The sequence below is a fragment of the Macrobrachium nipponense genome, chromosome 18, assembly GCF_015104395.2.
Source record: "Macrobrachium nipponense isolate FS-2020 chromosome 18, ASM1510439v2, whole genome shotgun sequence".
NCBI lineage: Eukaryota > Metazoa > Arthropoda > Malacostraca > Decapoda > Palaemonidae > Macrobrachium > Macrobrachium nipponense.
The window spans coordinates 81,960,843-81,977,167 of NC_087211.1; the positions used below are offsets into that span (position 1 = coordinate 81,960,843).

A 16,325-nucleotide genomic window follows, 5' to 3' on the forward strand; every position below is an offset into this window, starting at 1 on the left:
GGAGCGTCGTAAGGGACTGGCCTAGACATCAAATGCACGGTTGATTTGAATCTACGATAGCCACTACAAGCCTTGGATCCAGAATGAAGAAATTCCATCTTCCATTTCGTTGCACTCATCATTATCATTATATTAACATGCACAAGGCTCATGATAAAAAAAGCGGTAGTCGTATGGGAAAAAGAGCTGTAGGGGAAACAGAATAGGAATTAAGTTGAATGCTGATAGAATAAAGAATAATGTATAAGTGTTAACAAAAAGCTAAGTTGATCATTTTTTTCGCGAAACGTCAACTACAATGATTTCAGGTCGGCGTTTACATGAAGCTATACATCTGCAAAAACGTAGCATTGTTACTTTATTTTATATTATTGTATCTGATTTGTTATACATTTTTGTTGGTATCTATAACCAAAATATAATCACTTATACATTTTCTTAGTAGCTGTAATCACTTATACATTTTGTTAGTAGCTGTAATCAAGCTAAAATCACGTATACATTTATTAGTAGCTGTAATAACTTGTACATTTTATTAGTGGCTATAATCAAGCTATAATCACGTATACATTTTAGTAACTGCAATCACGTATACATTTTGTTAGTAGGCAGATAATCACCTAGCAAGTTAAGATTCTTATTACGCAGTTTTCTTCTGTTTATCGTGAATTATTTGGTCGAAAATTTCTTCTTTGTTTCATTATATTCTATTAGGAAACATTTCTTCAGCGGTTTTAGCGTTCCTTCATTTACTAGACAATATTTTACCATTTCCGTTTTTCACTTTTTAAACATCTGTTTGCATGGTTTTGTACGATTCAATAAAAAAAAATCGGATATCAACTTAGGATAGGCCCTTTATCAGTTGTCTATAGAATTCTATATATGTATGTGTGTGTCCGTTACTGATGGAGATTTAAAAAGAAACATCACAATAATTCACTAATAATTACCATGCATTTGCACCTATCTGTATGTGGCATCACATATTCACGTACAAACCATTGCATATAAATGTCTGTGTGCTCGTGTGTGTGTGTGTGTGTGTGTATGTGTCCGTATGCGCGCTTGCATATGTTCTGCACATGCTAGCTGTGTATGGTTGGATGACTATGAGGACACAGCTGTAAAACTCTGCGTCCCACATCTTGCATTTTAGCAGATGTCCCCTGCAGATAAGACGAGCAGATGCAACTGCCACCGTTTGGAATATAAACATGAAAGGCGAAATGAAGCGTTGAAAATAAATACCGGAACTGTAAAAAAAAAAAAAAAAAAAAAAAAACGGGGGGGCCGGGAGAAGTAAATTTACGATGATGTATTCCGGTGAAGTAAATCTGGGATAAGTTAGTCCATATGTAAAAGATATAAAAAAAATCAATTTCTTTCGCGTCTGTTTTATCCGTAGGTGTTTCTGATTTGAATTTTGTTTATATATTTGCTAAAATGATGTAAAATGATGTATTCCGGTAAAATAGATCTGAGATAAGTTATTGTATAAGTAAAAGATATAAAAAAAATTCTCTTCGTATTTGTATTATCCGTCGGGATTTCTGAATTGAATTTTGTTTATTTGCTAAAAAAAAAAGTTAAGTTTATTTGATAGACTGAAATATTGAACACGATGGAATGAAAAATTCAAATATTTTTTGTAATATTTTTTTTTCAATAGCATGAAAAATTAGATACTTCATTAATTTGAAGCTAAAATTCTTATGCAAGAGAACGTAAAATTCAACACGTTGATGTTGCAAGATAGATTTTTTTTCTCAGAAGAAATAAATACTTCACATTTTTCTATAATTGAAAGCAGGAATTGTTTCTTCAATATAATAAAAAATATAATACTTTTCGTTTAAAGTGATAAAACTTTTAATGTTTTAGATTTTTTTTTCATTAAATGTTTTACCTACGGTAAGTTTTATTATATACTCACTCGCTCAAGTCAAAATAGACTTTTGATGCTATACTCATTATTCATCATATTTTCGAAGCTATCAGTCAATATTCAAAGTACTTTTGATAAGTTTCTTTCATTATTCAAAATACTTATGTATCACTCCAGTATTCAAAGTACTAATATTTTTCATAAGTATCAGTTAATATTCAAAGTCCTTTCGATAACTATTATTCAGTGCTCTAAATATCGTTGCCAACGTACACTCGATATTCAAAATATTCTTGATAATACACACACTCGATATTTAAGACACCATAACTAATATACATTCTATATTCAAATTACATTGCATTCTACACAAAATATTCAGTTTATACATACGAATATCATGACGTATTTGCCTACCCATATAATATATTCCCATGTATTTAGCTATATACGCTTCACTTAGCGTATTTTCAATTACAAATCTACACATTTATTTGAAACCTACCAAAAGTTCAGTGATCCCAAAAGCATGCTTATACGCACATGTGACAGGAAACGTAAACACATGTGTAGGCGAGCTTTTGAGGTCAATAACATTTTTTTGGTTGGTTTCAAATATGTGCAGGTAAATTCGTGACAGAAATTGCCGGTAATACTTTGACTTCATATCAACCGACTTCCAGTGGATTCGTCTTTTTTAAATAATAATATTTTTTTTTAAACCTCATTTTACGTTAATCATTTATTTTTGCGCTTTTATGATTTGAATTATTATTATAATTATAATTATTATTATTATTATTATTATTATTATTATTATTATTATTATTATTATTATTATTATTATTATTATTATTATTATGAAAATATGGATAGTATGGATTTAAAGAAAGATAAATTAACCTTTCTTCACTCGTTTTTGGCAGTCCAGCTATCGTCACCGCATTCATAATATATAAATATGCACTTTTTACTGCATTGTTTTAAAAATGAAGTGTTTTGCATAAACGACTGATAAGACATCGGGCTAAGTACATCTCGATGCAGTCCTTTAACTTCATTGGATTTATTCATTCATTTATACGTTTAATTATTTGTTTATCTGTTTATTTCTATATTTTTTTTATATTATTTGCTTAGAACAAAAACAGAGGCACAGGATATATATTATATATATATATATATATATATATATATATATATATGATATATATATATATATATATAAAATATTACTTCTTCCGTTGAGCTAAAATATTTAATTTGTCAGTGGTCGCATCCAACTTTTTTTATCAAGAGAAAATTATTTGTGAATTTCATTGAATAATTCCCCCATAAATATTATATATATATATATATATATATATATATATATATATATATATATATTTAATTGCAAGTTATAACGTTGATTTTTTCTATGTTTCTCTTGGTGCAAAATTCAGTTGAGTTTGTAATATATATTTTTCGAATTTATATATTCGTAAAGATGACATGATTATAAAAAATTCATTTTGAATCTTAGATATTTTTGTGTTATCCATAAAATACATACATACATACTACATACTAAGATCCATCCCCTAAAGGCATCCCTGCTTTTAACATACGTACATACATAAATACATGTACATCCCATGCTTTTAACATACATCATACATACATCCATACATCTAAGAACATCCCATGCTTTGAAGACATACATACATACATAGCTCTTGCATAAATGTAAGTATATCGCATACTTTTAATTTGTCATGCTTATTCCTTAACGTTTACATATATGCGTATATGTATTTGAATGCTGATTTTTTTCCCTTTTTTGCGTAATTTTGTCCTTCCTCCATTTTTCAATAAACATTTCCAACAGTTTAACTGCTTTTCTTGTTTTTTTTATTAAGCTGGCCTTATGCCGGCACGGGCTCTTGCTCATAGGGTAGCCATTAGGAATTTTAGCTATTTTCAGTCTTTTCCGATATACAGCCAAAGCTTGCTTATGGAGCAAAATTACTTTGATGAACTTTTGGACATTATGCGTAAGTTATAGTTACAATAATAGTGATAATAATTATGACAATGATAGTGATGATGGTAGTAAAGACAATGTAAAATGATTTAATAGGGCGTTGGACTTTTGGAGAAGAAATATGAGTATTATCGTAATCTTATTATTATTTTTTTTTTTTACATTTCAGTGTAAGTAAGAATGAACAGAAAAGGAGACAGATCTATTTAAGGAGAGAGAGAGAGAGAGAGAGAGAGAGAGAGAAGCAAATATACTCGAATGGTAAATGCAAAATGTCTTAGGATTCATGAGAAAGAGAGAGAGAGAGAAAGATACGATAGATATTACAATAAATCTGTGTAACATATTTTCGGATCAGAATTTAAAAAACGAGCTTCATTTTGGTGATACAGAGTACTGTCCTTAAAAAAAAACAATTGCTCAATTAGTTAACGGAACACACAAGTTACAATGCAATGCAGTTTCACAAGTCTTTAGACCTACTCTTTATATATACACTAATAACTCAATCTAATATTACGGGATCATTTTGCGTGCAGTTGACAGAGTTCTGTACACCTCAACAGACGTCATTAGAAACATAACTACCGAACTCTTGCATTTTTTGAATTAATATTTATTCCCATTTCTCCCGTGGTTCGTCTTAACGAGGTTCAAACGCGCGTATCTTCCCAAGTCCCGACCGCGTGTTTAAGAGCAACTGAAAGCGTCTGCAATATTTCAGTGGATTTCGTTATGTTTCTTTAAGGATAAATCTTCGACGAAATAGTTCTATGCTGTGATATCTTGCTCTTAGAACTGATATTTCAACGTGGAAATCTTTCATTCAATAAGAGAGACGTATTTGAAGACGATGACGGCTTCTTTGCGAAGCCATTCGAGCGAAACTCGCAAAAGATCGACCGAACTTTTTCGAAATGTTGCGACTCGATGTTGCCGTCTCCAAGCCGGATCGTCGTTATTCAACCGTTACCCTCCTCCGTCTACCGCTCCGTCCGAATCCTCCCGTTTAGCTGTATACATCAAAGTTTACTTTGTCGATGCATTTGTTGCAGACAGATGTAAATGTTGACAGGATGAAATAGATTAGACGGATACTTACAAAAGCATTGAAAGCAAAAATCAACAGGAAATAAATTTTGGATACATCTGAATAGGTCTAGGCCTATACCTTGCGAGGCTGACTTCATAAACTAAAAGAACAAGAAGTTTTTGAGTCTGCAAAATGAAAATGCATTAGAATAAAGACTTCTTGGCTCATTATATACACATATATACAAATACAGTGACTGTACGTATGTATTTACTGCTTATGTGTAGCTACGTATTCCTTTCAACTCTGAATAGCTAGCTAGACCCATGCCATATTCCCCTGGGGTCATTGCCCTACGCTACACGTGTACGCCAACCGCATATTCCCAACGACGAGATATTCTTCTGCCCAGCACCAAAGGCGTAATACGCCAGTCATAGGTACAAAGTTATAAAATATACATTTTGCACACTTATGTCCACACGCATGAATGTGAACAAGCAGCATATAGGTAAGTACGTTAGTCCTATGAGACGAAAGCGATTGCACGACTTCTGAAGACGGAATACGTCGCTATTCGGCACGATAGACAGATGTTAAAACATATGATATATAGATAGATATACTGTAAAAGAAAAAAACCGTTAGAATGAGCCTAGTTATCTCTGAACCAACAAATAGCCCTCGCTATCCAAGATGGCAGCTGTTGCGCTATGCATATTGTATAAGCGAGGGTCGATGAGCTGACGTGCTGTTAAAGAGCTCTTTATGTAGCTGCTTTGAAACAGGGTTTTTAATTATTTAGTCTATTAGATTTTTTTGTATCAGGCAATTTGATCTTTATCCGGAAGTTAGCAGCTAAATGGTGCAAAATAATAATAATAATAATAATAATAATAATAATAATAATAATAATAATAATAATAATAATAAATGCTCGCTTCATTTAACATTTTGCAGTGATATTCTCAGACCTTTTACAAAGTTAGTCCGAAATACTAATGGATTTATATTTTTTATATTATTTAAGATAGCAATCTCTCTCTCTCTCTCTCTCTCTCTCTCTCTCTCTCTCTCTCTCTCTCTCTCTCTCTCTCTCTCTCTCGTTTCCCATTTCAGTACAAAATTTTAATATTCCCGTATATTCATTCATTCAGTTTATTCTGCTTAATTTTTAATTAATTTATTCATGGATAGACCATTTCACCTTGTTTTATTCTGTGCATAGCATCTGTATTAGCAAAGTCAGGGGAGAGAGAGAGGGAGAGAGAGAGTTACAAGGAGTTACAAGGATTTGGATGTCTCAAAGACATAAATCAGTCCATCCTAAGAGGAGACATCGTGTGTTCACCTATCTCTAGAAGCAGGTTTTACAATAATTCATTCACAGCGTTCCAATGAAAATATCTGTTGAGAGAGAGAGAGAGAGAGAGAATATTTGCAACGGCTCCAATCCTTACAGCGTTGCAGAGGCTGTACTGACGGTCATTATCGTGAATGCACTGCAAACCGTATGATTTCAACTGAGGGGGGAGGTTGGGGGTGGGGGAGGGGGTTGTTTAGCGGTGAGGGATTAGGAATACGGTGGAAGTGGGCAGTGGGTATTGGACCAGAGGATCGAACGTTATTGCTTGTTGGGGGTAAGACCATAAAAAAAATAATATGGGTATATTTCGACGTACTTTAATTCATTCCACAACATACATTCAAATGCCCGGTCTTGTCACAGTACTTGTTATTAAAAAGTTACCTTGTTATGAAAAACATAAGTTTTACTTCAGGAGTATAAAGGTTCTAAGCATAAACAAAATGAGTTCTTCTGCCCTACCTCAGAAATACAAAGACAAGAAAAAACAGTGCAAAAATTGAATATCCTTCTATTTGTTAAGGAATATCTTCTCTTTGAATTGACTGGCCTGTTTGTTATGATAATTTTCATTGCGTTATCTAAATTTGTGTGACAAAGAATTCAATTAGCAGTTATATATAATGATTTAATTCCATCCCTGTACAGAACATGGACGTCAAATATAGATGAATTGAAGGAGACCAGTATTGTTGATCAAGCTGCAACCTGGTACTAATCAACAACTTTTTTCCACTATTTTCGTTTTTTTCCTGCTTTGAAAGGCAATGTGATCTGCTGTTAGAGAATTAAAGCAATCCCAAAAAAAGATGGTAGGGCGAAACGCCATACAGGAACCAGTCTCTGAAAAGCATTTTAAATGAAGCTGGGACTCTACAACCTTCCGTTTCCGGAGGCTCCCCTGTCTGCCAGAATCGATCTGCAGTCTGTTGTGATCTTTTTATATCAGTGCAGATGGCTGGTATAATAATGAACTTCTGTAGGTGAAGCCAATTGAGAATGCAAGAGTGTTATCTTGCACAGCGATCTGCATTTGTCCAGAGAGTTTGCTTGATGTTTAATTCAGGCTTTCTCTTTCTTCCTTCTTGTTTCCCAATATGAGCAGTTATGGCTTGGACCATCGTCGACTGAGGGTCTCTTGTTTGTCACTTTTTCATTTGTATTTTGGTAAAGATCTTTCGGATTCACAATTGATCCCTGATCCACTTTTCCTGCCGAGAGAGTAACCAGATTCGCTGAACGGCAGCACCTATATAGAATACATGTGCCTCCCTGTCGAACTTCTCAGTTCCAGAGGTCCTTTATTCCTCCTAACAACGTTGGACTTGGGTACAGCCTTCTTCCAGACTCCAGAGGATTACGTGCAACTGGAACTGAAGAAGTTCAAGCGAAAGGTGAAGTGCATTACTACGTTAATAGTATCCTCGTATCTTAATACATTTTTACTTAATTATTAATTTATTAATCTATTTTTCCTTTTTGATAAGTGATATCTTCTTTTTCTCTGCATTTCCCTTTACCTCCTCTTACTTCCAAATGAACACCATACTATTTATTATATTGAAGCTTGACTTTCAAGTCAGTGGCCCCTTTGTTCCATATGGAAAGGGTTCATCTTCTGATTAATTAATAATAATAATAATAATAATAATCATAATAATAATAATAATAATAATAATAATAATAATAATGATACAGCGCAGGAAAATAGTGGAATGGACGAAGGCAGAACTCCGCAGCATAGATCAGAAAACCAGGAAACATATGACAATACACAAAGCACTACACCCAAGAGCAAATACGGACAGACTATACATAACACGGAAGGAAGGAGGGAGAGGCTACTAAGTATAGAGGACTGCGTTAACATCGAGAACAGAGCACTGGGGCAATATCTGAAAACCAGTGAAGACGAGTGGCTAAAGAGTGCATGGAAGAAGGACTAATAAAAGTAGACGAAGACCCAGAAATATACAGAGACAGGAGAATGACAGACAGAACAGAGGACTGGCACAACAAACCAATGCACGGACAATACATGAGACAGACTAAAGAACTAGCCAGCGATGACACATGGCAATGGCTACAGAAGGGAGAGCTAAAGAAGGAAACTGAAGGAATGATAACAGCGGCACAAGATCAGGCCCTAAGAACCAGATATATTCAAAGAACAATAGACGGAAACAACATCTCTCCCATATGTAGGAAGTGCAATACGAAAAATGAAACCATAAACCACATAGCAAGCGAATGCCCGGCACTTGCACAGAACCAGTACAAAAAGAGGCATGATTCAGTGGCAAAGGCCCTCCACTGGAGCTTGTGCAAGACACATCAGCTACCTTGCAGTAATAAGTTGTACGAGCACCAACCTGAAGGAGTGATAGAAAACGATCAGACAAAGATTCTCTGGGACTATGGTATCAGAACGGATAGGGTGATACGTGCAAACAGACCAGACGTGACGTTGATTGACAAAGTCAAGGAGAAAGTATCATTCATTGATGTCGCAATACCATGGGACACCAGAGTTGAAGAGAAAGAGAGGGAAAAAATTGGATAAGTATCAAGATCTGAAAATAGAAATAAGAAGGATATGGGATATGCCAGTGGAAATCGTACCCATAATCATAGGAGCACTAGGCACGATCCCAAGATCCCTGAAAAGGAATCTAGAAAAACTAGAAGCTGAAGTAGCTCCAGGACTCATGCAGAAGAGTGTGATCCTAGAAACGGCACACATAGTAAGAAAAGTGATGGACTCCTAAGGAGGCAGGATGCAACCCGGAACCCCACACTATAAATACCACCCAGTCGAATTGGAGGACTGTGATAAAGCAAAAAAAAAAAAAAACATATAATAATATAATAATAATAATAATAATAATAATAATAATAATAATAATAATAATAATAATTTGTCCTTGACGTCATCGTGGTTGGAATTCGTTTTCTTTTAGAAACCTTTGTGATTTCGCTTGATGAGATTTTCTTGACTAAATGTGTTTATATCCTTCAAACACAACTGTCTTGTGGTAGTGGAGACACAGACTGTCTAAATAAGCCTTCTACCTTCTTCCCATCTATTACCAAACTCTGGAACACAGTGGCGTATTCTGCATGGGGACTGGGGCAGTGTTATCAGCACATAAATCCACTAGTTAGCCCTATCTCATCAGATCTGATCAACAGTGAGTTATGACTAGCTCATTTTGGTATGTATGTATGTATGTATGCATACATGTAATTTAGTGACGCTGATGAATTGACAGTGTGATAAATAATTCAAATCATTTTTACACTGGAATACGATTTCGACAACTCCATTTTGTACTCCCTCCCTTCCGCGCTATACATAAGGAAGAGGCCTCAGCTGTTCACCAGAGAGAGAGAGAGAGATTATAAACTTGTGTCGCTTAGCAGATATAGTATACAGTCATTGCATGCTTTCTTTTTGTGACATTCCAATAGGTTTATTGAGTATCCAGAAGACTTGAGAGAGAGAGGTAGAGAGAGAGAGAGAGAGAATCTGAGTTCGTGCCTCTTAATAACGTGAAATGGCATTGTCTTTAAAGTATTCATAAAATTTTCCTTGGTATATAATCCTGACTCTTTTATTATAAACAATACAAACGTATCTTACTCCTTATAATTTTACAAATAAAGCGTACGATCGGACAGTTATATGAAGTATCAGGAATTAAGAAACTCGTTATTTACTCTAAACATTTATATAAATGAAAGGACAAGAAAGCTTTAGTTACTCATAAACAATAATTGGTACATTTTCTCTATTGCAATATAATGCCGTGTCGTTTTCTTTCACAGTGAATTCTCCCGTATTCTATTGATGTGTATAATTACCTGTTAAAAGTTTTTTTAACCACATAAGTCCTTCCTTTTTGTAATGGAATGTAATTTATTATTGTTTTGTAATAATGATGGCATCTCCGGCAAAGCTCCATCTTCTCGAGGTAATGCCAAAACCAGTTAGCAAAATTCATTCTGTTCTTAATTCTTTACCATATATCGTAATAATTTGTAATTTTTAATATGTTTGGCTATTAAATAAGTGATTCTATTATACAGAGTCTGTAATATCATGGTTTTACTGGGCGATTTTATACGGTAAAATATAACTTTTAGAGAGAGAAAAAAAAACAAAAAATATCTTGACTACAAATGGCCGCATATATATATATAGTGCGATTCATTTAAGGTAGATTCTTGCGCCTACGAGACGTTTGTTTGGCGGCCTCTGATTGGCTGGTACCGGGAGGTAGGCCGCTCACTCAGTCTCATTATTTTCTACTGTGGCTTAGAAAACTAGCATTATTATGTTTATATTTCTTCAATCAACTCACGCTTTGCTCAAGATAGGAAAATTTCGGTCATACCATAGGATTCGGTATTAATTGTACAACTAAGCCATCTTTTCCTGAAATCAATAAGATAAAACACAAAGGAATTACAACGAGTAAAAGTTAAAAGAGAAGCATTTAATTCTTTATACCTGTTTTTATTTATCATCGGATTTTGCATCATTAACGCGATTAAGATAAAATAAAACTTGTGTTTTCATACAACAAATTCACCCTGAATACGCTGGTGCTTTCAGATTTTGGATGCGTGTAAAATGTGAGGAGAAAATGAAGAATATGTCTTATTATGTTGCATCAGTAAATGATTCAAGTTTGACGGTATTGCTGAGAGAATGAGATCTGCAAGGCGTCGTCGTTGCGTTTGTCTCCTCAGCGAGAGATTTGAGTTGCCAATTAGCGATATAAAAAGTTAGAGTTTCGACAATATTTACCATGTTATATTATTACATTTTCTGAAAATAAATACACAATTTACATTATAACTGTCGAACATTTTAAATCCAATATCATATAGTATGTCTGGGCATATCTGATAAGGAAAAAAATAATAATAATCAGATGGATGCATCTGGTATCGTTAGCTCAGACCCATGCGTGCCGCGGGGAATTTTCAATCCAGCAAAGAAGTTGAACTCTGTGGAAAGACGACTTCACACTCTTCAACTCAGTCTAAACTTTGTAATCAGGTTGTTTCAAGACATTGTTTCTAATTTTATTTTATGAATATATTTTCAAATGAAAGAGACATCAGAGACTTAATTGAGTAATATGAAATAATAATCTCAGTGAATTAATAAACAACAAATAATTAAGAAAGATTGACTTTCTATCAGGCTGAGTCAAGTACGGCTGCAAAATAATAAGACATATTCTTCATTTTCTCTTCACATATTACACGCATTCAAAATCTGAAAGCCACCAGCGTATCTAGGGTGATTTTATTGTATGAAAATACAAGTTTTAATTCATCTTGATCGTATGACTTATTAAAAATCCGATGATAAATAAAAACAGGTGTAAAGATTGAAATTTTTTCTCTTCACTTTTACTCGTTGTAATTCCTTTTGTGTTTTATCTAATTGGTTTCAGGAAAAGGTTATTTAGTTGTACAATTAATACCGAATCCTTTGGTATGACCAAAACTTTATTATCTTTTGGAAAACGTGAGATAAATGAAGAAATATAAACATACTGCATGTTATTTTCTAAGTCACAGACGAAAATATGACACTGAGCGAGCGGCCTACGTCCCGGTACCAGCCAATCAGAGCCCGCCAAACAAACTTCTCGTAGGCGCAAGAATCTACCTTAAATGAATCGACTATAGTTGTGAATTATCACTAATAGATGGCAATAGTTGTCTTTTTTTCGCTTCAGAAGACGACAGACTACCTTATTCTATATACCTTGGTCTTTACACATTTGCTTTCCTAAGTAATCGTAAACCGAAGATCGCAGAACATAGTCCTTATTTCAAATGGAAATCTTTAACTCTTCTGCTGTATTTGTCCGTTGCATTGGTATAGATATCATTAGTTCGTAGCTACTTATTTGTGATTAACATTCAGTAGCATAAGTACCTACTATATCCATCGCCACCATTAAGTGCATGTTGGTGTGGTGTCTACTCTATTCTCTAGAGTCTGAACCATGGTGTGTACCATGTCTGCTAATATTATTATCGGTGCAAGGTTCGGTAAACGATACTCTTTGCAGCATGTATCATTAAATGGAGTATATGATTTTATTTTATTATTTATTTTGAGGTGCACGGGCTTGTAAGCATTTGCCTTAATTATATTCCTCATAACCTCTCCTGTAGAGCAAGGATACATTGTGATTGTATTTTTTTTATTTGTTTGTGAAATTTCAGGAAATACAATACAGTTTAAGTGTAGAAATGTTTACCCTTTCACTTATATTTTTCTGCATTTTTTGTAGTTTTACAAGTAAAATTGGAATTTGAACTTACCGTACAGAAATTACAATGAACGTAGGGCAACTGTTTGTGGGACCTATAGCCCTTGGGAACGTGAAGTGATAAGAATTTTTGGAAAGACAAAATATAAAGTTGGCGTTAGTAAAGTATTAAGAAGTATTAATGAACTGTTACCATGTTTGTCGTGTTACTTATACACAAAATATTGTACTGTCTTTGTTGTATATCTGCTTTATATTTATATGGTGTCAAACTATTATTATTATTATTATTATTATTATTATTATTATTATTATTATTATTATTATTATTATTATTATTATTTTTAAACTTAGCGGCTACGTCCCACCAGGATAGCCAACTTGATGGTATGTGTCAACGAGAGAAATTAAATAAACATTATACGTAATTTAATGAAGTCTTTATTTACATATATACAGTATATCTCATTTTTAAAACCTATGGTCCAGCCAATTCCGTACATTTCTTTCTGATAGAATTTAAAATTGTATAACGTCTTGGTAATGCAAGTTTCTAAATTCCGCAAAGCTCCACCTTTTTTATATATATATTGCCAGATATGTATGTCAAATTGTCTTATACTCTCTTAAAATGTATTTAATTTAATTTGGTGTAGATTTGAAGAGATGTCTTATTTTTAAAATTTGTTTTGCGTACATTACAATAGTGTTTTTCAAAGCAAAAACGAAAATTTTTCGTCTTGTTTCAGTTATATTTGTTTTACAAAATTACCAATAGATGACGGCAGTAGGTGTCCCATTTTTCACTTCGGCAGACGACAAACTTAAAAAAAAAAAAAGATCAAAGAACTAATTATGGCCACATTTTGTGACTGTTATTGTGCAAAGCGTAACAATGGGGGCTTAAGTTATATAAGTAATTCGAAGTAGCTTAGTAATTGTGGATTTGCAGCGGGTTTCATTGGACATAAAACGTTACTAATACTTCGGGAGGACCAAAGTACGATAAAGATATCAGTGTGCATTTATTCTAAAATTTTGGTGTATGTGTTTGTGTATATAATATATATATATATATATATATATCTATATATATATATATATCTATTATATATATACATATATTATATGTATATATATACATATATATATACATATATATATATGTATATATATATATATATATATATATATATATATATATATATATATATATATATGATATATATTTATATAACGTGAAATTATGTTTATACAAAATTGTTTTGATGGAAACCTTTAGTTTCCCATACATTCATAAAATATCAATGACCATTTTTTATGATAAATGACCATTTTCTTTATTTGTAAATTTGGTGGCCTTACTGTGAGCTTTAATAAGGATGCTTGTATTAAATTAAACAAAGTCACATCTACTCGACAAGATTAATACCTTCTAAAAACTCAGTTTTAAAGGGAAAAAATATTATAAGAGGAGCTGTCGAGTTGGATTAGCTTCGGTTAGTTTTCTTTATATTCGCCGCCATCTTAAAGTTCCATTTATATATTATTTGTATTCGGAGTGTTGAGTTCCTGTAACCTGTTACTCCCGTTTTATGAATTTGTGACGAGGTAAGACTGAAATTGCATTAATTTGAAGCATACTCGAAGACTCAAGTCTTCCTGTATTTTGAGTTAATTTGGGTTATAATGTAGAGGAGGATTTATAGGCCTAGCAGTGTGACTGACAGCTCCACCTCCTTCCTCAGCGGCTTGGTCCTAACTGTTAATGGAGCTGCTGTATTTTTGGTCATTAAACAATAATAAATTAGTGCAAAATTCCAATAGGATATATTACAATTGTTTGATGATATTTAATGCCATACAAGCTTCGTAATTTGATTAAAAGTTAGGTAACTGTTAAAGCAAAAGTGACATGTCAGAAATTCGTGGGACTTTTGTAAGTGTATTGATCAGGCTTTATAATGTTTATTAGTATGGTTTTGGTATTTTAGCTGTCACCAGTACCTAAGTGGATGCCTAATGCAGGATTGAATTTGGACTCTTTAAGCATATTCAGGCGAGGAGAATATCCATGATCATTTAGTTACTCAACACTTCAGAAGTAAGGAAATATAATTGGATGTGTCCACTAAGCTCTATTATGGCCTAGGCTTTCACGGTTAATACTGCTGGCATAACAATGTTTCTAGAAGAAATCTGTGAACTTTAATGCCACATGTTGTACCTTAATGAACAAAGCTGTATTTAAAAACAGTTCTCTTCCATCAGGGCTTATAGATGTGAGGAATAAACTTGGAGGAACTTTGTGGCAGCTACTGTGAGCTTTACTGGCTACTTGGGAGAAAGATGAAGAAATCCATTGCTTGGAATTCAACTTCCCAGACCCATGAATTTTACCTTGCATCATACTCCTAAGTTGTCTCATGGATGTGTGTTCTAGTTAGATGAGATTAACCAGGTTCAGCGCACTCATCTAGTGGCACATTAGAGTTTGCTGCATTTCTGCTAATGTGGCTTTTTTAATGACCATCTCTTGTTGACTGAAGTTCAGACAAAACCAAAAAGTTGAGTGAAGGAGGAAGATAATCAAGGTTATATATATACAAAGGTAATATAGGCTACACAAGTAAGTTTTTTGTGTAAACTTTAAGATAATATACTTTCACAATATTCCTTTGTATAGACTAACATTAGTTTTGTTAGTCGGGACAATATTTAAAACACTTGTTTATCAAAGCTCGTTTGAAACATTTAAATTCATAGATTGTAGTTGGTGGATAAACTTTGACATTTCAACTGATGGATGAAATTATCTTCAAACTTTTAAGGTTTGGCGACTGTCACCGCTATTAAAGATAGTACTTGGACACTGTAGTTCTGAATCTGCAAATACATTGTCTTCAGGCAGAAGGGAAAGTTCTTGGCTCTTCTTGCATAAACTTTTGCCAGCCTGGGAAGATAAGACTGGTAAGAATTCAAATTACTGGTAAATAATAATAGATTATGGAGGAATTTAAACATTTTAGCATTGAGCTGCAGTGTAAATCTCTTTTAGATCTCAAAATCAAAGCCACCTCAAATCCAAAATCTTATAATAAGTGAAATATTCCTAGTAAATAACCTCTAAGTGAATATTCCTTGTAAATAACTTCTCTTGATGGGTATCTGCATTAGTCAGCTCAGTGAATAACTGGCCTTTCCTTTATGCATTTAATTATTGCTTATGCCCTATAAAGAAATTTCTTGCTGCTTGACAAACTTGAGCCAGAAATAGAATATATCTAAAATATCTGAAAGGCATAAATTTGGCTGTAGAACTTTCTCTTGTGATGCTAGTTCATTTTTAGTTAGTGCATCATATTGCTTAGGTATTTTGTTCTCTTGTGATGCAGGTGCAGTTACTAGTGTAATTAATGCTGCTGATGTTGCATGATGTGATCATCCTTACTGACAGTGAGTATATAAGGGTTGCACAATTAGCCATTCTGTGGACAACTCTGCCAATGCTCTTATTATACGAGGGCCAATAATGATGCGCTAATGCTGCTGTGGCTGCTGCTGCTGGTACTGCCATTGTTGCTGCTCTCCATACCGAAATGAAGCTACTCTTCTCCGCAGCTGGATCAAATCTGCCAACGTTGCTTTTCTGGAACTGTAATGATACAGTCAAGCTTGCTGGTACTCCTGCCACTGTTCCATGTTACTTG

At 33.7% G+C, this 16,325-nt stretch overlaps 1 long non-coding RNA gene across 1 annotated transcript; it reads left to right on the top strand.

Moving 5' to 3' along the window:
- The first annotated feature begins 14,769 nt into the window (after positions 1-14,769).
- On the top strand, positions 14,770-16,118 carry LOC135196862 (uncharacterized). Its single transcript, XR_010310498.1, has 3 exons — positions 14,770-15,226; positions 15,447-15,585; positions 16,011-16,118. It is a non-coding gene; the product is annotated as an uncharacterized LOC135196862 (long non-coding RNA).
- Positions 16,119-16,325: the final 207 nt, after the last annotated feature.